General features: G+C 39.2%; 1 protein-coding gene across 5 annotated transcripts in view; it reads right to left on the minus strand.

Moving 5' to 3' along the window:
* ZNF618 (zinc finger protein 618) overlaps positions 1-21,767 on the minus strand; it is a 692,337-nt gene that overhangs the window by 576,501 nt on the left and 94,069 nt on the right. The window contains exon 1 of one of the 5 annotated variants that reach the window (XM_053696017.1): positions 17,039-17,110. The exons of the other annotated variants lie outside the window; for them this stretch is intronic. The gene's annotated coding sequence lies outside the window, so the exon portion shown is untranslated. Of the gene's footprint in view, positions 1-17,038; positions 17,111-21,767 lie in introns of those variants that run through there. 5 annotated transcript variants of the gene reach the window in all.

Consider the following 21,767-nt stretch of genomic DNA (forward strand, 5'->3'; position numbering starts at 1 on the left):
GCATGGTTTCAGGAACCTGGCTCTACACAGGCATAAAAAAAAATTAGAGACTAACACACACTTGCACATTCAAAAGTTATCCTAGTTAGCTTCTAAGTTCAAAAAAAAATATGGTTATTTTTATTAGATGGGCTATAGCACTATTCCTGCTAATAAAATGGGGCCCATTTATCAAGCCCAGTTATGAAGCAGCGGTCCATAACCTGTCCGCCAGACATTACTGCAATTCAACCAGATCGAGTACGATCGGGTTGATAGACACCCCCCCTGCTGGCGGCCGATTGGCCACGAATCTGCAGGGGGCGGCGTTGCACCAGCAGCTCACAAGAGCTGCTGGTGCAATGCTGAATACGGAGAGCGTATTGCACTCCGAATTCAGCGAGGTCTGGCGGACCTGAGCCGCACTGTCGGATCAGGTCCGCCAGACCTTTGATAAATATCCCTCAGTGCCTTATTTTAAAATGGAGAATGCTGATTTTTTTTATTTTGCTCATGATTAAAGTTTACTTCTTATGTAGCTTTATTTTGCATGTGCTTAGCTTACTAAATGAAAGTTCTAAAGTATGACTGCCCATCTTTTTTTTTGTTTGGCACTGCAGTAAAGAGGTTAATGCTATTTAATGATATTTGTATGTCATATGGTTAAAAAAAATATGGAAATTGATAAATATTGATGAATAGGGTTATTCGTCACAAGCATCAAAAAACCCAACAAGTTTTATTATTTTTCTCAGAATTGGAACATCCATTTTACAAAACACATGTTAAAATGCCCTCAAAAATATTTCCCATAGAAGTAACATATTAAACTAGACATTCAATTTAAAGTGAATGTAAACTTTCATGAATCAGTGCCCGGTTTTTAAAAATACTATTAAAAATAGAGGCACTTTCATTCATGAAAGTTTACATTGCAATGTTTTTTTTTTTAATACCTTTTTCTCCAGCCAAGCCGGACCAGCGATCCCCTGTCCCGCTTCTCATGTTGTACTTAGCACAGCAATGACGAAACCGGCTTCCTCAAATCACGAAGCCATGATTGGAGGAAGCCAAATTCATCATTGCTGACGTAAGTACAGAGGAGCTGCGGGCGGGGGGATCGCTGGTCCGACTTGGCTGAAGAAAAAAGGTATTAAAAAAAAAACATTGCAATGTAAACTTTCATGAATAAAAGTGCATCTGTTTTTAATAGTATTTTTATAAACTGGGCATTGATTCATGAAAGTTTACATTCACTTTAAACTAAATCCAGCATTTGAAAAACAAATTAAATGTACAAAAATATTTTTTTCACATTTTTTCTATGATATATAAATATATATATTTATTAAATTTATATAATTAAAATAACTCCAGTATTGAAAATATCTCCAATATTTAGTATTGTAATCTCTAGTATTTATTCTAGAATAAATAAAAATTAAATTAAAAATGGAAAAATTCCAACAAACAAGATTTCCTTAAAAATATCAAATGCAACCACTTGTGAGTTGTCTGCTCACAAATACACAATATGTAGATCCTGCAGGCTTTTTGAAATTTTTTCACCACTAATACCAGAATAGATTGTGAACTATTAACCTGGCCCTCTAAAATTAGATCAAGATTTTAGTCAAAGGCTCACACTGAATGCTGGGAGCTTTCAGAGAATAACAACAAACTGACAATTGCAGGTCTCTAAAATGTATTTCACAAATCCCACTTGCTATTCAACACAATGCAAACGGATAAAGACAAAAATGTATTGTACTGAGAAAAAGCTTTAAATTAAAAATAAGTATTAAAAGTATAGGTACAGTATGATAAACCATTATAAAAAGATTCTTGAATGTAATCTGACCACATCAAACAATAATACGTATATTCTAATCAAACAATTAGAAGGATTGCTTCAAACCTGATGAATAGAGAATTTAGAAATTGTGAAAGCTTGTATTTTACTATGTATTTCCAATAAAAAAGGTATTGCTGCATACTGCAATACTCTTGTTATTTTGATATTCAACTATTGGACTAATACGGTTATTACAATTTACTTGACCAATGGAAGATACCACAGATCTTTTTAAATAAAATTACTGCCCCTGTTTATATACACATATGTATGTGTTAATATGTGTAAAAAAAAACATTTTAACACATACATACAGTATATAATCATATAAATATATATTTAAAATTTGCCGCCATCACTGTGCGACTTACCCCCTTCGCTGGGCTAGTTCTCATACTGTGTCTCACGGCATGAGAACAAGGCTTCCATTGGAACTTATGGAACACGCTCTCCTGAGCTCAATGCTTCCCAGCAATGCGAATGCAAGCTCACATTCGCATTGCTGTCAACTTGTAATACCAGCGCACATTAGCGTGCACTGGTATTACTCAGTGGAGCGCAAATATCGCTATAGTGCTCCACTTGTACTCTGGCCCTATATTGGGCGCCCCCTTTATAATTACTTAGGTAATTATTGATAAAAAACATGTTAGCATATCGGACAAAATATAACTAGCAACCAATAAATTAGTTACATTTCACAATAAAAAATTAGACAAAAATGTAGGTATCATTTACACAGTAGGATATGTCCAGACATATAAAGTGTCAAAACCATTGAGTACAACAGACATCTAACCATTTATCTTTTTTTTTTTTTTTTTTAAAAAAAGGCCCCCTGCAAGCCTCCCCTCAGACCTCATAACCAGCATTAAGCTGTTGGTTTCATAAAAATATAGAGTAAACTAAAATCTCAGGCTAGCTTGGGAATTTTAAAGGGACACTGAACCCAATTTTTTTCTTTCACGATTCAAATAGAGCTTGTAATTTTAAGCAACTTTCTAATTTACTCCTATTATCAAATTTTCTTCATTCTTTTGGTATCTTTATTTGAAATGCAAGAATGTAAGTTTAGATGCTGGCCCATTTTTTTGTGAACAACCTGAGTTGTTCTTGAAGATTGGTGGATAAATTCATCCACCAATAAAAAAGTGCTCTCCAGAGTTCTGAACCAAAAAAGAAGCTTAAGATGCCTTATTTTTCAAATAAAGATAGCAAGTGAACAAAGAAAAATTGATAATAGGAGTAAATTAGAAAGTTGCTTAAAATTGCAAGCTCTATCTGAATTATGGAAGAAAAAAATTGGGTTCAGTGTCCCTTTAAGGTCTAGTGAGTTCCAAGGCTCCCAAATCACACAGTAAAAGGCAGATATCCCCCTAATTAAGTATACTTTCTCATCCATAAGTTTAATGTATTCAGTTATATCTACCACCTTCCTCAATGTCAGGACTTCCTGTTTCCAGTGCAGTTCTGCCATCAGAATACACATACCACATAAAGGCGATTCTTAGCAATATTGTAAATATAATAAATAAACCTCTGGCCCTGTCCAAGCTGACAAACCTGATCTTACACACAAACTAAAGGTAGCGACTCAGACAGGCTATCTTAGGGCATTTCCCACCACACATGAATATCCAAACCCACTTTACCACATGCTCGTAACAATGAGGGGAATACGTTGCAGAAACTCTATGTAGTCTAGTGGGAACCCAGTGCCACCTTGCTAGTAATTTGAAGTACAATTCAAATATGGTAATGAAGTGAATGGCTGATCTGGTTACACATTCTACACAATATTTTTTTTAATCCGTTAAAAAATGAGGTACTCACGGAAGGCAAAACCGCCTAGCTTTAATTTACATATAATGCATGTAATGGGTCATTTAAATTGATAAATTATTGAATTGTGTGTGTAATGTACATTTTCAATGTTAGTTGTTTAAAATGCAACAAATTTAAACTTATGAACCAACCTCAATAATGATGAAACAAACAACCAAAGACCCAAAAGAGCATTTAATATAAAATATTTATTAAAAAAAATCCAAAATATAGTGAAAAAACCTGGTACTCGGGAGGTAATCCGGTAATACAAAACATATATTTTATTGAAAAATAGTTTTAAAGCCAAACATGTCAGACATGCAGGGTTACAAGGACTGACCACCCTGACACGTTTCGCGCTGCACTAGCGCTTAGTCATAGGAAAAAAATCTAAAAGTATAGGGGCCAGTGGTAAAGTATTTGGAACTATGAATCTATGCCTACCCAGATTTGTCAAAAACAGAATTTATGTTTACCTGATAAATTACTTTCTCCAACGGTGTGTCCGGTCCACGGCGTCATCCTTACTTGTGGGATATTCTCTTCCCCAACAGGAAATGGCAAAGAGCCCAGCAAAGCTGGTCACATGATCCCTCCTAGGCTCCGCCTACCCCAGTCATTCGACCGACGTTAAGGAGGAATATTTGCATAGGAGAAACCATATGGTACCGTGGTGACTGTAGTTAAATAAAATAAATTATCAGACCTGATTAAAAAAACCAGGGCGGGCCGTGGACCGGACACACCGTTGGAGAAAGTAATTTATCAGGTAAACATAAATTCTGTTTTCTCCAACATAGGTGTGTCCGGTCCACGGCGTCATCCTTACTTGTGGGAACCAATACCAAAGCTTTAGGACACGGATGAAGGGAGGGAGCAAATCAGGTCACCTAAATGGAAGGCACCACGGCTTGCAAAACCTTTCTCCCAAAAATAGCCTCAGAAGAAGCACAAGTATCAAACTTGTAAAATTTGGTAAAAGTGTGCAGTGAAGACCAAGTCGCTGCCCTACATATCTGATCAACAGAAGCCTCGTTCTTGAAGGCCCATGTGGAAGCCACAGCCCTAGTGGAATGAGCTGTGATTCTTTCGGGAGGCTGCCGTCCGGCAGTCTCGTAAGCCAATCTGATGATGCTTTTAATCCAAAAAGAGAGAGAGGTAGAAGTTGCTTTTTGACCTCTCCTTTTACCGGAATAAACAACAAACAAGGAAGATGTTTGTCTAAAATCCTTTGTAGCATCTAAATAGAATTTTAGAGCGCGAACAACATCCAAATTGTGCAACAAACGTTCCTTCTTTGAAACTGGTTTCGGACACAGAGAAGGTACGATAATCTCCTGGTTAATGTTTTTGTTAGAAACAACTTTTGGAAGAAAACCAGGTTTAGTACGTAAAACCACCTTATCTGCATGGAACACCAGAAAAGGAGGAGAACACTGCAGAGCAGATAATTCTGAAACTCTTCTAGCAGAAGAAATTGCAACTAAAAACAAAACCTTCCAAGATAATAACTTAATATCAACGGAATGCAAGGGTTCAAACGGAACCCCCTGAAGAACTGAAAGAACTAAATTGAGACTCCAAGGAGGAGTCAAAGGTTTGTAAACAGGCTTAATTCTAACCAGAGCCTGAACAAAGGCTTGAACATCTGGCACAGCGGCCAGCTTTTTGTGAAGTAACACAGACAAGGCAGAAATCTGTCCCTTCAGGGAACTTGCAGATAATCCTTTTTCCAATCCTTCTTGAAGGAAGGATAGAATCCTAGGAATCTTAACCTTGTCCCAAGGGAATCCTTTAGATTCACACCAACAGATATATTTTTTCCAAATTTTGTGGTAAATCTTTCTAGTTACAGGCTTTCTGGCCTGAACAAGAGTATCGATAACAGAATCTGAGAACCCTCGCTTCGATAAGATCAAGCGTTCAATCTCCAAGCAGTCAGCTGGAGTGAAACCAGATTCGGATGTTCGAACGGACCCTGAACAAGAAGGTCTCGTCTCAAAGGTAGCTTCCAAGGTGGAGCCGATGACATAATCACCAGATCTGCATACCAAGTCCTGCGTGGCCACGCAGGAGCTATCAAGATCACCGACGCCCTCTCCTGATTGATCCTGGCTACCAGCCTGGGGATGAGAGGAAACGGCGGGAACACATAAGCTAGTTTGAAGGTCCAAGGTGCTACTAGTGCATCCACTAGAGCCGCCTTGGGATCCCTGGATCTGGACCCGTAGCAAGGAACTTTGAAGTTCTGACGAGAGGCCATCAGATCCATGTCTGGAATGCCCCACAGCTGAGTGACTTGGGCAAAGATTTCCGGATGGAGTTCCCACTCCCCCGGATGCAATGTCTGACGACTCAGAAAATCCGCTTCCCAATTTTCCACTCCTGGGATGTGGATAGCAGACAGGTGGCAGGAGTGAGACTCCGCCCATAGAATGATTTTGGTCACTTCTTCCATCGCCAGGGAACTCCTTGTTCCCCCCTGATGGTTGATGTACGCAACAGTTGTCATGTTGTCTGATTGAAACCGTATGAACTTGGCCCTCGCTAGCTGAGGCCAAGCCTTGAGAGCATTGAATATCGCTCTCAGTTCCAGAATATTTATCGGTAACAGAGATTCTTCCCGAGACCAAAGACCCTGAGCTTTCAGGGATCCCCAGACCGCGCCCCAGCCCATCAGACTGGCGTCGGTCGTGACAATGACCCACTCTGGTCTGCGGAATGTCATCCCTCGTGACAGGTTGTCCAGGGACAGCCACCAACGGAGTGAGTCTCTGGTCCTCTGATTTACTTGTATCTTCGGAGACAAGTCTGTATAGTCCCCATTCCACTGACTGAGCATGCACAGTTGTAATGGTCTTAGATGAATGCGCGCAAAAGGAACTATGTCCATTGCCGCTACCATCAATCCGATCACTTCCATGCACTGAGCTATGGAAGGAAGAGGAACGGAATGAAGTATCCGACAAGAGTCTAGAAGTTTTGTTTTTCTGGCCTCCGTCAGAAAAATCCTCATTTCTAAGGAGTCTATTATTGTTCCCAAGAAGGGAACCCTTGTTGACGGAGATAGAGAACTCTTTTCCACGTTCACTTTCCATCCGTGAGATCTGAGAAAGGCCAGGACAATGTCCGTGTGAGCCTTTGCTTGAGGAAGAGACGACGCTTGAATCAGAATGTCGTCCAAGTAAGGTACTACAGCAATGCCCCTTGGTCTTAGCACAGCTAGAAGGGACCCTAGTACCTTTGTGAAAATCCTTGGAGCAGTGGCTAATCCGAAAGGAAGCGCCACGAACTGGTAATGTTTGTCCAGGAATGCGAACCTCAGGAACCGATGATGTTCCTTGTGGATAGGAATATGTAGATACGCATCCTTCAAATCCACCGTGGTCATGAATTGACCTTCCTGGATGGAAGGAAGAATAGTTCGAATGGTTTCCATCTTGAACGATGGAACCTTGAGAAACTTGTTTAAGATCTTGAGATCTAAGATTGGTCTGAACGTTCCCTCTTTTTTGGGAACTATGAACAGATTGGAGTAGAACCCCATCCCTTGTTCTCTTAATGGAACAGGATGAATCACTCCCATTTTTAACAGGTCTTCTACACAATGTAAGAATGCCTGTCTTTTTATGTGGTCTGAAGACAACTGAGACCTGTGGAACCTCCCCCTTGGGGGAAGTCCCTTGAATTCCAGAAGATAACCTTGGGAGACTATTTCTAGCGCCCAAGGATCCAGAACATCTGTTGCCCAAGCCTGAGCGAAGAGAGAGAGTCTGCCCCCCACCAGATCCGGTCCCGGATCGGGGGCCAACATTTCATGCTGTCTTGGTAGCAGTGGCAGGTTTCTTGGCCTGCTTACCCTTGTTCCAGCCTTGCATTGGTCTCCAAGCTGGCTTGGCTTGAGAAGTATTACCCTCTTGCTTAGAGGACGTAGCACTTTGGGCTGGTCCGTTTCTACGAAAGGGACGAAAATTAGGTTTATTTTTTGCCTTGAAAGGCCGATCCTGAGGAAGGGCGTGGCCCTTACCCCCAGTGATATCAGAGATAATCTCTTTCAAGTCAGGGCCAAACAGCGTTTTCCCCTTGAAAGGAATGTTAAGTAGCTTGTTCTTGGAAGACGCATCAGCCGACCAAGATTTCAACCAAAGCGCTCTGCGCGCCACAATAGCAAACCCAGAATTCTTAGCCGCTAACCTAGCCAATTGCAAAGTGGCGTCTAGGGTGAAAGAATTAGCCAATTTGAGAGCATTGATTCTGTCCATAATCTCCTCATAAGGAGGAGAATCACTATCGACCGCCTTTATCAGCTCATCGAACCAGAAACATGCGGCTGTAGCGACAGGGACAATGCATGAAATTGGTTGTAGAAGGTAACCCTGCTGAACAAACATCTTTTTAAGCAAACCTTCTAATTTTGTATCCATAGGATCTTTGAAAGCACAACTATCCTCTATGGGTATAGTGGTGCGTTTGTTTAAAGTGGAAACCGCTCCCTCGACCTTGGGGACTGTCTGCCATAAGTCCTTTCTGGGGTCGACCATAGGAAACAATTTTTTAAATATGGGGGGAGGGACGAAAGGAATACCGGGCCTTTCCCATTCTTTATTAACAATGTCCGCCACCCGCTTGGGTATAGGAAAAGCTTCTGGGAGCCCCGGCACCTCTAGGAACTTGTCCATTTTACATAGTTTCTCTGGGATGACCAACTTGTCACAATCATCCAGAGTGGATAATACCTCCTTAAGCAGAATGCGGAGATGTTCCAACTTAAATTTAAATGCAATCACATCAGGTTCAGCTTGTTGAGAAATGTTCCCTGAATCAGTAATTTCTCCCTCAGACAAAACCTCCCTGGCCCCATCAGACTGGGTTAGGGGCCCTTCAGAAATATTATTATCAGCGTCGTCATGCTCTTCAGTATCTAAAACAGAGCAGTCGCGCTTACGCTGATAAGTGTTCATTTTGGCTAAAATGTTTTTGACAGAATTATCCATTACAGCCGTTAATTGTTGCATAGTAAGGAGTATTGGCGCGCTAGATGTACTAGGGGCCTCCTGAGTGGGCAAGACTCGTGTAGACGAAGGAGGGAATGATGCAGTACCATGCTTACTCCCCTCACTTGAGGAATCATCTTGGGCATCATTTCACATAAATCACATTTATTTAAATGAATAGGAATTCTGGCTTCCCCACATTCAGAACACAGTCTATCTGGTAGTTCAGACATGTTAAACAGGCATAAACTTGATAACAAAGTACAAAAAACGTTTTAAAATAAAACCGTTACTGTCACTTTAAATTTTAAACTGAACACACTTTATTACTGCAATTGCGAAAAAACATGAAGGAATTGTTCAAAATTCACCAAATTTTCACCACAGTGTCTTAAAGCCTTAAAAGTATTGCACACCAAATTTGGAAGCTTTAACCCTTAAAATAACGGAACCGGAGCCGTTTTGAACTTTAACCCCTTTACAGTCCCTGGTATCTGCTTTGCTGAGACCCAACCAAGCCCCAAGGGGAATACGATACCAAATGACGCCTTTAGAAAGTCTTTTCTAAGTATCAGAGCTCCTCTCACATGCGACTGCATGCCATGCCTCTCAAAAACAAGTGCGCAACACCGGCGCGAAAATGAGGCTCTGCCTATGCTTTGGGAAAGCCCCTAAAGAATAAGGTGTCTAAAATAGTGCCTGCCGATATTATTATATAAAAATACCCAGATAAAATGATTCCTCAAGGCTAAATATGTGTTAATAATGAATCGATTTAGCCCAGAAAAAGTCTACAGTCTTAATAAGCCCTTTTTGAAGCCCTTATTTACGATCGTAATAAACATGGCTTACCGGATCCCATAGGGAAAATGACAGCTTCCAGCATTACATCGTCTTGTTAGAATGTGTCATACCTCAAGCAGCAAGAGACTGCTCACTGTTCCCCCAACTGAAGTTAATTGCTCTCAACAGTCCTGTGTGGAACAGCCATGGATTTTAGTGACGGTTGCTAAAATCATTTTCCTCATACAAACAGAAATCTTCATCTCTTTTCTGTTTCTGAGTAAATAGTACATACCAGCACTATTTTAAAATAACAAACTCTTGATTGAATAATAAAAACTACAGTTAAACACTAAAAAACTCTAAGCCATCTCCGTGGAGATGTTGCCTGTACAACGGCAAAGAGAATGACTGGGGTAGGCGGAGCCTAGGAGGGATCATGTGACCAGCTTTGCTGGGCTCTTTGCCATTTCCTGTTGGGGAAGAGAATATCCCACAAGTAAGGATGACGCCGTGGACCGGACACACCTATGTTGGAGAAATTTGGTCTAATGTATATTGGATTATCTCAACCATCTGATAAAAGCAAGATTTACTAGGTAAGATAAAGAGGCCGAATTATGAAAGGTCTTGTGGACCTGATCCGACAGTGCGGATCAGGTTCGCAAGACCTCGCTGAATGCTCACAAGAGCTGCTGGTGCAACGCCGCCCCATGCTGACTCGCGGGTTGAATTGCGGCGATTCCTGTCCTCCTTATCATAGCAGGCGGAATTGCGGCGATCTGGTTGAATTGCAGCGATTCCTGTCCACCTCATCAGAGCAGGCAGACAGGGTTATGGAGCAGCGGTATTTAAACCGCTGCTTCATAAATGCTGTTTCTGGCGAGTCTGAAGACTCGCCAGAAACACAGCCCTTTAAGCTCCATACGGAGCTTGATAAATGGGCCTCAAAGTGCTGGTCATTGTTTACAGGACCACTAAATACAATAGAATTAAATAATTGAGAAATGCACAATAAAAAAAAACCCAATACAATAGCACTTACTTTGAATTTGAAATGAACAGTAGAATATTTTCTGGAAAATTTCAAAGTTAATCCAATTTTTTTATCCCCCTATATCATTTGACAGCCATCAGCCAATCCCAAATTGCAGATAAGTATATACTGTGCACTTTGCACATGCTCAGTAGGAGAGTGCATATAAAAAGAATGTTCATGTTTTTATAATGGAAGTTTAGTGGAAAGATGTTTTTAAATTGCATGCTTTATGTGAATCATTAAACTTTAATTTTACTTTAGAGCCCTTTAAGAGATAAGGAAATCAAATTTTTTCCATTTAATAAGGAACAAACACAACATTTCAGCTAAAAAGTATCCAGACACGCATTTTTTTTTGCAATTGTATCTTATTTTCAAGCTATGTAGAGGTTAATACTGCCCTTCTTCTCCATTTTGTTCAATATTCATGGTCAGTTGGTCAATCATAGAAGACATATTTAGGTAGGGAGAGGTGGCCCAAAAGGAACTCAAGAAATATTATTCACAGCAGAAAAAAAAGTAGCTAATGATAAGCATTCTAGAGAGCAGAAACTCTGACAAGACAAATTAGATTATAAAAGTGTATAAGATGGGTAAAGTTACACTAAAACAATGCGTTTTCTGCTGCTTTTTATGTCTCTAACTCTAGTTTTGCAGTTACACTAGTGGGCTTACTGATTAAGTGACAACAAAACTACCAATTTTTGCATCTTGTTTTCAATTCTGCTGTCCCTACCTCTTCGCAACATGCCCCAGTGAGGAAGGCATGCTAACTGTCCTCAGCAGCCTAGCTGATATCTAGAATGTAGTGTGATGACTAGGGATGGCCGAATGTTACTAAAAATTTGAAATTTAAAACGAATTTTGATACATTCGTTCGTTCGAATTGAATTTTGAATGTTTATATAACATTCTAACATTCTATTTTCGAATTTTCGTTTTCGAATTTTTCAATAAAATTCGAAAATATTCGTTCGAGTAATAGAATGTTTAGCTATGTAATTCATTCAATTTAGAAATGTAATATTCGAATTTGAAGTAGTATTTCTAGTCTAATACTGTGTTTTAAATATAATATTCGAATTTGAAATAGTATTTCTAGTCTAATACTGTTTTATAAATGTAATATTCAAATTCGAATGTAATATTCGATTCGAATGTGACATTCGAAATAGTGTTTCTAGTCTACAATTGTGTTTTATAAATGTAATATTCGAATTCGAATGTGACATTCGAATGTAACATTCGAATTCGAATGTGACATTCGAAAACTGTAAATAACATTCGAAAATCAAATTTTTAAGAATATTCGTTCTTATCAACATTCTATTATGTAAATCGAATTTCTACAATAACATTCATTCTAACATTCGAATACGGATATAAACACATTCGCCCATCCCTAGTGATGACTGCAAAATGTGCTTTAGTGATTACGGTTTTATGCGGTCTTCTACTGCTCAAGTACACCATGTGCTTGCAAGCAAAGACATCCTTCTCAGGCTTCAATTTCAGAGTTAGATTTTAAAATATTGGGAGGTATGTGGTCAGTGTTCAGAGAAAAAAGAAACAAAAATGTATGTTTACCTAATAAATTTATTTATTTTGTGATAATGAGAAGAACCCTCACCACCAGATTAAGATTCCATGGAGGAGGGACTGAACAACAAAAAAAACATAATTTATGCTTACCTGATAAATTTATTTCTCTTGTAGTGTATCCAGTCCACGGATCATCCATTACTTATGGGATATTCTCCTTCCCAACAGGAAGTTGCAAGAGGATCACCCACAGCAGAGCTGCTATATAGCTCCTCCCCTAACTGTCATATCCAGTCATTCGACCGAAAACAAACAGAGAAAGGAGAAACCATAGGGTGCAGTGGTGACTGTAGTTTAATTAAAATTTAGACCTGCCTTAAAAGGACAGGGCGGGCCGTGGACTGGATACACTACAAGAGAAATAAATTTATCAGGTAAGCATAAATTATGTTTTCTCTTGTTAAGTGTATCCAGTCCACGGATCATCCATTACTTATGGGATACCAATACCAAAGCTAAAGTACAAGGATGATGGGAGGGACAAGGCAGGATTAAGCGGAAGGAACCACTGCCTGTAGAACCTTTCTCCCAAAAACAGCCTCCGAAGAAGCAAAAGTATCAAATTTGTAAAATTTGGAAAAAGTGTGAAGCGAAGACCAAGTCGCAGCCTTGCAAATCTGTTCACCAGAGGCCTCATTTTTAAAGGCCCAGGTGGAAGCCACAGCTCTAGTAGAATGAGCTGTAATCCTTTCAGGGGGCTGCTGTCCAGCAGTCTCATAGGCTAGGCGTATTATTCTCCGAAGCCAAAAGGAAAGAGAGGTTGCCGAAGCTTTTTGACCTCTCCTCTGTCCAGAGTAAACGACAAACAGGGTAGATGTTTGACGAAAATCTTTAGTAGCTTGTAAGTAAAACTTCAAGGCACGGACTAAGTCCAGATTATGTAAAAGACGTTCCTTCTTTGAAGAAGGATTAGGACACAATGATGGAACAACAATCTCTTAATTGATATTCTTGTTAGAAACCACCTTAGGTAAAAACCCAGGTTTGGTACGCAGGACTACCTTATCTGCATGAAAAATCAGATAAGGAGAATCACATTGTAAGGCAGATAGCTCAGAGACTCTCCGAGCCGAGGAAATAGCCATCAAAAACAGAACTTTCCAAGATAAAAGTTTAATATCAATGGAATGAAGGAGTTCCAACGGAACTCCTTGAAGAACTTTAAGAACCAAGTTTAAGCTCCACGGGGGAGCAACAGGTTTAAACACAGGCTTAATTCTAACCAAAGCCTGGCAAAATGCCTGGCCGTCTGGAACCTCTGCCAGACGCTTGTGCAAAAGAATAGACAGAGCAGAAATCTGTCCCTTTAAGGAACTAGCTGATAATCCTTTGTCCAAGCCCTATTGGAGAAAAGACAATATTCTAGGAATCCTAACCTTACTCCATGAGTAATTCTTGGATTCACACCAATAAAGATATTTACTCCATATCTTGTGGTAGATTTTCCTGGTAACAGGCTTTCGTGCCTGTATTAAGGTATCAATGACTGACTCGGAGAAGCCACGCTTTGATAGAATCAAGCGTTCAATCTCCATGCAGTCAGTCTCAGAGAAATTAGATTTGGATGATTGAAAGGACCTTGTATCAGAAGGTCCTGTCTTAGAGGCAGAGTCCATGGTGGAAAGGATGACATGTCCACTAGGTCTGCATACCAAGTCCTGCGTGGCCACGCAGGTGCTATCAGAATCACTGATGCTCTCTCCTGTTTGATTTTGGCAATCAGTCGAGGGAGCAGAGGAAACGGTGGAAACACATAAGCCAGGTTGAAGAACCAAGGCGCTGCTAGAGCATCTATCAGCGTCACTTCTGGGTCCCTGGACCTGGATCCGTAACAAGGAAGCTTGGCGTTCTGGCGAGACGTCATGAGATCCAACTCTGGTTTGCCCCAACGACGAATCAACTGAGCAAACACCTCTGGATGGAGTTCCCACTCCCCCGGATGGAAAGTCTGACGACTTAGAAAATCCGCCTCCCAGTTCTCCACGCCTGGGATATGGATTGCTGACAGGTGGCAAGAGTGGTACTCTGCCCAGCGAATTATATTTGAGACTTCTAACATCGCTAGGGAACTCCTGGTTCCCCCTTGATGGTTGATGTAAGCCACAGTCGTGATGTTGTCCGACTGAAATCTGATGAACCTCAGTGTTGCTAACTGAGGCGAAGCCAGAAGAGCATTGAATATCGCTCTTAACTCCAGAATATTTATTGGAAGGAGTTTCTCCTCCTGAGTCCACGCTCCCTGTGCCTTCAGGGAATTCCAGACTGCACCCCAACCTAGAAGGCTGGCATCTGTTGTTACAATTGTCCAATCTGGCCTGCGAAAGGTCATACCCTTGGACAGGTGTTCCCTGAGACAACCACCAGAGAAGAGAATCTCTTGTCTCTTGATCCAGATTTAGCAGAGGGGACAAATCTGCGTAATCCCCATTCCACTGACTCAGCATGCATAATTGCAGAGGACTGAGATGATGGCGCGCAAATGGCACTATGTCCATTGCCGCTACCATTAAGCCGATTACCTCCATACACTGAGCTACCGAAGGGCGCGGAATGGAGTGTAGAACACGGCAAGCATTTAGAAGTTTTGATAACCTGGACTCCGTCAGGTAAATTTTCATTTCTACAGAATCTATAAGAGTCCCTAAGAAGGAGACTCTTGTGAGTGGGGATAGAGAACTCTTTTCCTCGTTCACTTTCCACCCGTGCGACCTCCGAATTGCCAGAACTATTTATGTATGAGACTTGGCAACTTGAAAGCTTGACGCCTGTATCAGGATGTCGTCTAGACACGGAGCCACCGCTATGCCTCGCAGTCTTAGAACCGCCAGAAGTGAGCCCAGAACCTTTGTAAAGATTCTCGGGGCTGTAGCCAACCCGAAGGGAAGAGCTACAAATTGGTAATGCCTGTCTAGAAAGGCAAACCTTAGAAACCGATGATGATCTTTGTGAATCGGTATGTGAAGGTAGGCATCCTTTAAGTCCACTATGGTCATGTACTGACCTTCTTGGATCATGGGTAGGATGGTCCGAATAGTTTCCATTTTGAAAGATGGAACTCTGAGGAATTTGTTTAAGATCTTTAGATCCAAAATTGGTCTGAAGAATAAACTAAGTATAAAACACCACACTCCTCTTACGACCTCCATCTTGGTTGAGGCTTGCAAGAGAATGACTGGATATGACAGTTAGGGGAGGAGCTATATAGCAGCTCTGCTGTGGGTGATCCTCTTGCAACTTCCTGTTGGGAAGGAAAATATCCCATAAGTAATGGATGATCCGTGGACTGGATACACTTAACAAGAGAAAATAGTATAATTCTTCTCAGAGCCTGAACAAAGGTCTTCATATAAGGAATTTTAACAATCCTCTTGCTAAATAGGACAGATTGGCCAAAAACTGACCCTTAAGAGAACTATATCACTGTGAAGGAGTGAAATGAAATATTCAATTGATACTAAGCGTTGTATATAACACCAATTTAATTAAAAACTTGACATATTTAGCAAAAAGGTTGAGCGAATATGGGCTCAAAGTGATAAAATCAATATCAGCTATTACATAATACACATAAAAATAAATGAATTCTGACACTGGTGTCCTATATACACTCTATATAAAAAATGTAGCAGCAAATAGAATTAAGCTAAAGGCTATATAAACTTTCTAGCAATTGCATATAAGATTATTAATGAAAAGATACAAATGTTAAATTGTAGGTGGAGACAATGTCTCAAAAAAGTCTTTAAATCAGTGCTGTGTTACAGATTGGCTGGATTATCCAGTTGATGTTCAAATGTACAATTTGATCTTAGGTGATATTCTTAAGAATATTTTGAAGTCATATGTGTTCTATATGTGACTTTGAAGTAAATTGGTTGTATTCACATATATAGGGTTTTGCAGTTTCAATTATATATTGTGTGCACTTCAAAGTTACTGAGGTTCGTTTGTGGCTTGTACTCACTTTTTCTTCGGCTCTCCAGCCTGTTGTTACAGTATATTTTCAGCGTCCTTGCCCGGCTTGTGTGTTTGTTCTATCCAAGCTGTCACTGATTCTGATCCAATCAGGGATGTTGAGAGTGCGCGCACTAATTCAAATTTGAAGACTGTTAGTATCTTCTTACTTGTACTCCTACCGCTTCAATTTGTGCCAATGTCAGCACCTTGAAAGAAAGGGTTATGGGAGTCAATGTTCCGGTTATTTCTAGGATATTCTCCTACCGCTTCAGTTTACACACTATTTGCGGCACAATACTGATTTGGTCATGGGAGATTAAAACTGAATGATCCTTGTTCCAGGAGCTGTGTAGTTTGAACGTCTACGCCTACGATTTAATATTTGTATCTTTTCACTAACAATCTTATATGCAATTGCTAGAAAGTTTATATAGCCTTTAGCTTAATTCTATTTGCTGCTACATTTTTTATATAGAGTGTATATAGGACACCAGTGTCAGAATTCATTTATTTTTATGTGTATTATGTAATAGCTGATATTGATTTTATCACTTTGAGCCCATATTCGCTCAACCTTTTTGCTAAATATGTCAAGTTTTTAATTAAATTGGTTTTATATACAACGCTTAGTATTAATTGAATATTTCATTTCACTCCTTCACAGTGATATCATTTCTTTCAGCCAGACATCAGTCTAAGGTGATCACACAATATCAATTCAAACACTTGTATTTGCACAGTCAGCCTTGGGCGCCACTAACAAACACACCACACACGTTTTCACCACTAGTTCGCACCTGTGAGAGGTACGAACAGTTAGTTGGCTAGCACTGTCACATCTAAGTTCAGTGTACACTCACCTTGTCACCTTAAGAGAACTACCTGACAATCCTTTTTTCCAAATCGTCATACAGGAACTTAACAATGCTAGAAATTCTGAAAGAATTCCAACCAAAACCCTTGTGGGCACACCAAGATCAATAACTTTATCCGATAAACTACCTTTTTGAGAGGGAGACGCCAAGGACATTTGAATAAGACATGCAAACTAAATCCCGTGAGGCCATGTGGAAGAAATCAAACTTGCTGAAGCTTAGTCTTGCGATATAAAATAATACTCTGAGACAGATCCTGGTGATCCACATTCCACTGATGCAGCATCTGAAATTGGAGAGAACAAAAATGAAATTTGGCAAATGGGACTGCATTTGAAGTAGCAACCATGAGACCCACAATTTCCACGCAATGAGCAACAGAAGAAAAATAACTGAAGTTGAGTTGAGCACAAGCCTGATGCAACTTCAGTCTGCGCTGACCTGTCTGAGACAGTCACTGAATTGATTATGAACCCCAGAAAAGAAACACAAGTCTAAGGAGCTAAGGAACTCTATAGAAGAATTTCCAACTGCTAATGTGAAGCAGATGAAGAACCTCTTGAGTGTGAGACACATTAAGTTGAACAGAGAGAGTTTGAACCAAAAGATAGTACAAGTAAGAAACTACAGAGATTCCTTGAGCTTGAACCATAGTCAACAAAAGGTATGTGCATTCCGACTATTCGTTATAAAAACTAATGCCGAATATAGCAGCCGCATTTATTTTTGTGAAAGTGCAACATGCTAAACTCTGTACAAACCCAGGCAGACGGCCATATTCGATATTCATTTCGTAGCGAATAGTCAGAATGCACATCACTAGTCAACAATAATCTTAGCTCACCTTGCCAAGATGGCCAAAGAAGTATTAGCATTAACAAACACTATTCACAAATAAAGTTATTTGCAGTTCTCAGGAGCTTCTAGCAATCTTGAATCTCGTCAAGAGTATTTTTCACGGAAATTAGTTCTGAAAAGTTGTCACACAAAACTGCAGTAGCAGCAGCTATTCAGCCAACACTGACAGCAAGAATAAATATAACACCTGCAAGCTGGAAATAGCGTCTGTGAAAGCCTTCCATCTTTATAACCAAATGATCCTTAAAAGAGATGCTATCCTCCAATGGAATAGCACATTGTCTTGCAAGAGTAGATATTACTGGCTGCATTAACCTTAGGAATAGTTTCCCATACCTTTTTATTTGCAGAAGCAGAGGAAACCTAGTTTAGAACTTAGCCAATGGAATAAAAGGAACACTTGGCATACTCCACTATTCCTTAGACATGATATTAGAAGCTGAATCAGGCATGGGAAAGTAGATAGTGGTTTGTGGGCTGTCTTAAATGTGTCAATATTTTTAACTGGTTGCTCGTCTGTAGAAGTAAAATCCTTCTAAAGCAATTAATACTTCCTCTGTAATAGAACATGAATATGCTCAAGTCTAAAAGTACACATCCTCCGCCACAGTGGCGTGAGATTCCTGGGATTCAGAAAATCTGTCATCAGAATAAGAGTCTTTAGATTCCTAAGTATTGTGGAATTTAGAAAGGTCACTCCTAAGGGATGACCCAAAAGTCTTTCAACCCTTGCACATATTTGCTTTTAACTGCTAGAGGCAAAACAGCCAAAAATTAATTAATGGCAGAGTCAATATATTACTTAAATTTTGGAGATGGTTCTAAAAAAACTCTCTGAGTAGAATACTCTGATATAAGGGTACCACAGCAAAACCCTGTCCATGGGTTAGACACAGATTTAGCATATAAGGTACACAACTGAGTATGGGGACAGACCTGAAAATCCTTACAAAGCAAACACAAATTGGAAGGGATTACATTAACAATGGATCTCCCTTCAAAAGGATCATCTGAAGGTAAAGAGACCTGAGCTGTACCAGTTTGCTCCTTAGTAAAATACAGAGAATATTAGCTTAAGTATCAGAGATAGACTGAAGCATATACGCATTAAAGAAGCACACATTGTTAATACAGAAAATTACAATAAATTAACTGTACCAAAAACAGTAAAGGCTAGCAATAAATTACAGCAAACAAAAGGGTTACATACTTAATCCCCCATTTGAGAAAAGCTCAACACCTCCACCAGTCCTGAGTGCTTCTCCCAACATGCTGAGATGGTTACAACATCACAGGAAGAGGAAAAGAAATAGAGAGGAATACCCACTAAGTACACCCAAAAAAAATAAAAGTAAATAAGGCTGCCTTAAGGTCTCCAGTAAACCGTGGACCACTAAAGCCGGGAAGCATTAAATTTAAATAAACAGTAACCTCATTTAAACCAACATTTTTAAAGTGCCCATACGTGAATCATGTGTACATGTTCATACTAATAGCCGGTGAGCTATGAAAGTGCATTGTACTTGCCTTTCAGCACTTTTGTCCATTGTGCTTATCTCAACTGAAAATGACGGCTTCCAATAGATAGGCCCATCCAAGGCAGTGCAAGCACGATGCCTAGGATCTCAAAAGACTGCATGCTACAACCCAGAGGAATGGCAGATAAATCAGCATTTTACCTGTTAGAGAACCCCTATCAATAACAAGCAGATCAGCACTTCAGAATTCACCACACTGCATCTTGGAGGCCAAATAAAATACTGCAGAAGTGGGAGGAATTTAAGCTCTGGCATGCTGGGATGTTTTTGCCCCCTCCTAGTTCAGTGAATATTTAAATATAATGTAGCTATATACAAGCATTTCTTCCATCAAAGATTTTTCCAGCTCCTTAAAAACACTTTATAAAATATTTTAAAAACTAAATACCTTTGTATTTTGAAGTATTTTCCTTTTTCAGATTGAACATTTTGACTGAATCTAAAATAATATTTAAAAAATGTTTTAATTAGTTTGTTTTTTTTTTTTTGGGGGGGGGGGGGACTAATGTAATCAGCTTCAAAACACGGATTTCCTATTTGAGGAACATACAGTTTAAAGGGCAATTATAGACCAAAAATGACATGCTCTAATTCGTTATATAGCATCGACCCCCAATTACTGTGCATTTAACCCCAGCAAAGGAGTTAAACACACATTAGGTGTTCAGATTGGGACCCATGGTGCACTGCTGGTCCAGAGCTAAACCCACAGCTGATCCAATCAGCAGCGCTATTCGCACAACGATGGATCAGCAGGGGGTTCAGATTGGGACAAGCAATGTGCCACGGGTCCCAAACGGAACATCTACTGTGTGTTTAAATGTTTTACGGAGGTTAAATACACAGTAGACCAGCGTCTATAGTCACAAATTTGCATGCTCTAATGGATAAGAGAATGTCATTTTTCAACTAGAATACCCTTTAAACTAATAATATTTTTTTCATGGAAAACAATATTTTAACTTATTTACTTGTACACTTTTGTATGCATTTTATGTGTGTTCATAGAGTTTAATTTTTTGGCTTTTAAATTTTATGTTCATTTTTTTTTTACATAACATTGGAAAACGATAATTAAATTACACATCAGTTAAAAAAAAGTAACCATGTAAATTTCACTTGTAAACTGAATATTTACAGAAATAAAATAAACAAAGAAAAAAAAAACATTCAGGGAAAATGAGACACACATTTAGGAGTTCTAAAAAGAGAAGAAGAAAAAAACACACACATAAGGAAGATTATAATTTTACTTGTTCCTATATTGTCACTAATGTGCAGCTGAGAAATCTCATTTATATGCAAATAAAGAGCTTGCGAAGGACAAGACAGGAATATTTCTAGTGCTGCCAAGTCATTTGTAAACAATTTTAAAATGTACAAGAAAAAGACTGAGAAAAAGAACGGAGGATGTTACAGAGCAGCTGTCAAGTATCAGTCTCTATACAGGTCATGGATGTCTTTTTTGTTAAAAGTGTTTTGAACTGTGGCAAAACCCAGACACAATAAAATTACAGATAATACAAAAGTATGTCACAGCTCTCCAAGGGACAAAGATAGGCATCTAGGTAAAAACAAATAAAGTACTGTACTTAGACAAAATGAGAATGTGGCCGCTTGTTATGCAGCGTGGCATAAATGAAAAAAAAAAAACATTCAGGTATGAAATTGGTTTTATGAAAATTTTGTAATTTTTGTTAGCAAAAAATTGTAATTAAAATACATGAAAAATAGTTAAATAAAATGTCTAATTTTATAGAAATTAGTATTTGCAGTGATATGTTTTTTGATGACAAATTTATTTATTTTTGCATGTGGAGTCTTTTTATTTGACACATACATATTAATATCAATATATCAAGGGTTGCCAAAATTATTTAAACTATAAGTGACACTGAAAGTACTGAAGAGCCACATAATTTTTTAGGAGGCAGACAAGAGATTTTCTACTTTCAATTCAAAACATTAGAAACCAGCAGTTAAATTCCATGAGGCGTGGCCCCATGTCTTTTTGGTATTGTCGAGCGATGATTAGGGTTGCCACCTTTCTTGGAAGAAAATACCGGCCATGTTCATTAACATAAATTCACAAATAATTAAACAGCATAACTCAAAAACTAAAGCTGATAGGACTGATTGGCTCATTTGCTTATAACTAGTATTCATAACACTCAGAAGAAGTTTCAATTTGACAGGGGCTTTCTTTCAATATTTATTATTTATTTTCTACATTGACATGAACCTTAAAAATACCGGTCGTGTCGGTAAAATACCGGCTGGGTGGCAACCCTAGCGATGATATATATTAAATATTTGGATGAAAGTTTCCTTTTATAGATCCTCCACTCTAGCATTGTAAGAAAATACCTGGGTAACAATGGCTGATTAATTGAAGCAAAAGTGTGTCTTGACACAAGCAACATAACAAACACCAAATCAAGTACCAACAATGTGTGTGGG

Source organism: Bombina bombina, chromosome 12, assembly GCF_027579735.1.
Source record: "Bombina bombina isolate aBomBom1 chromosome 12, aBomBom1.pri, whole genome shotgun sequence".
In the NCBI taxonomy this organism is placed as follows: Eukaryota; Metazoa; Chordata; class Amphibia; order Anura; family Bombinatoridae; genus Bombina; species Bombina bombina.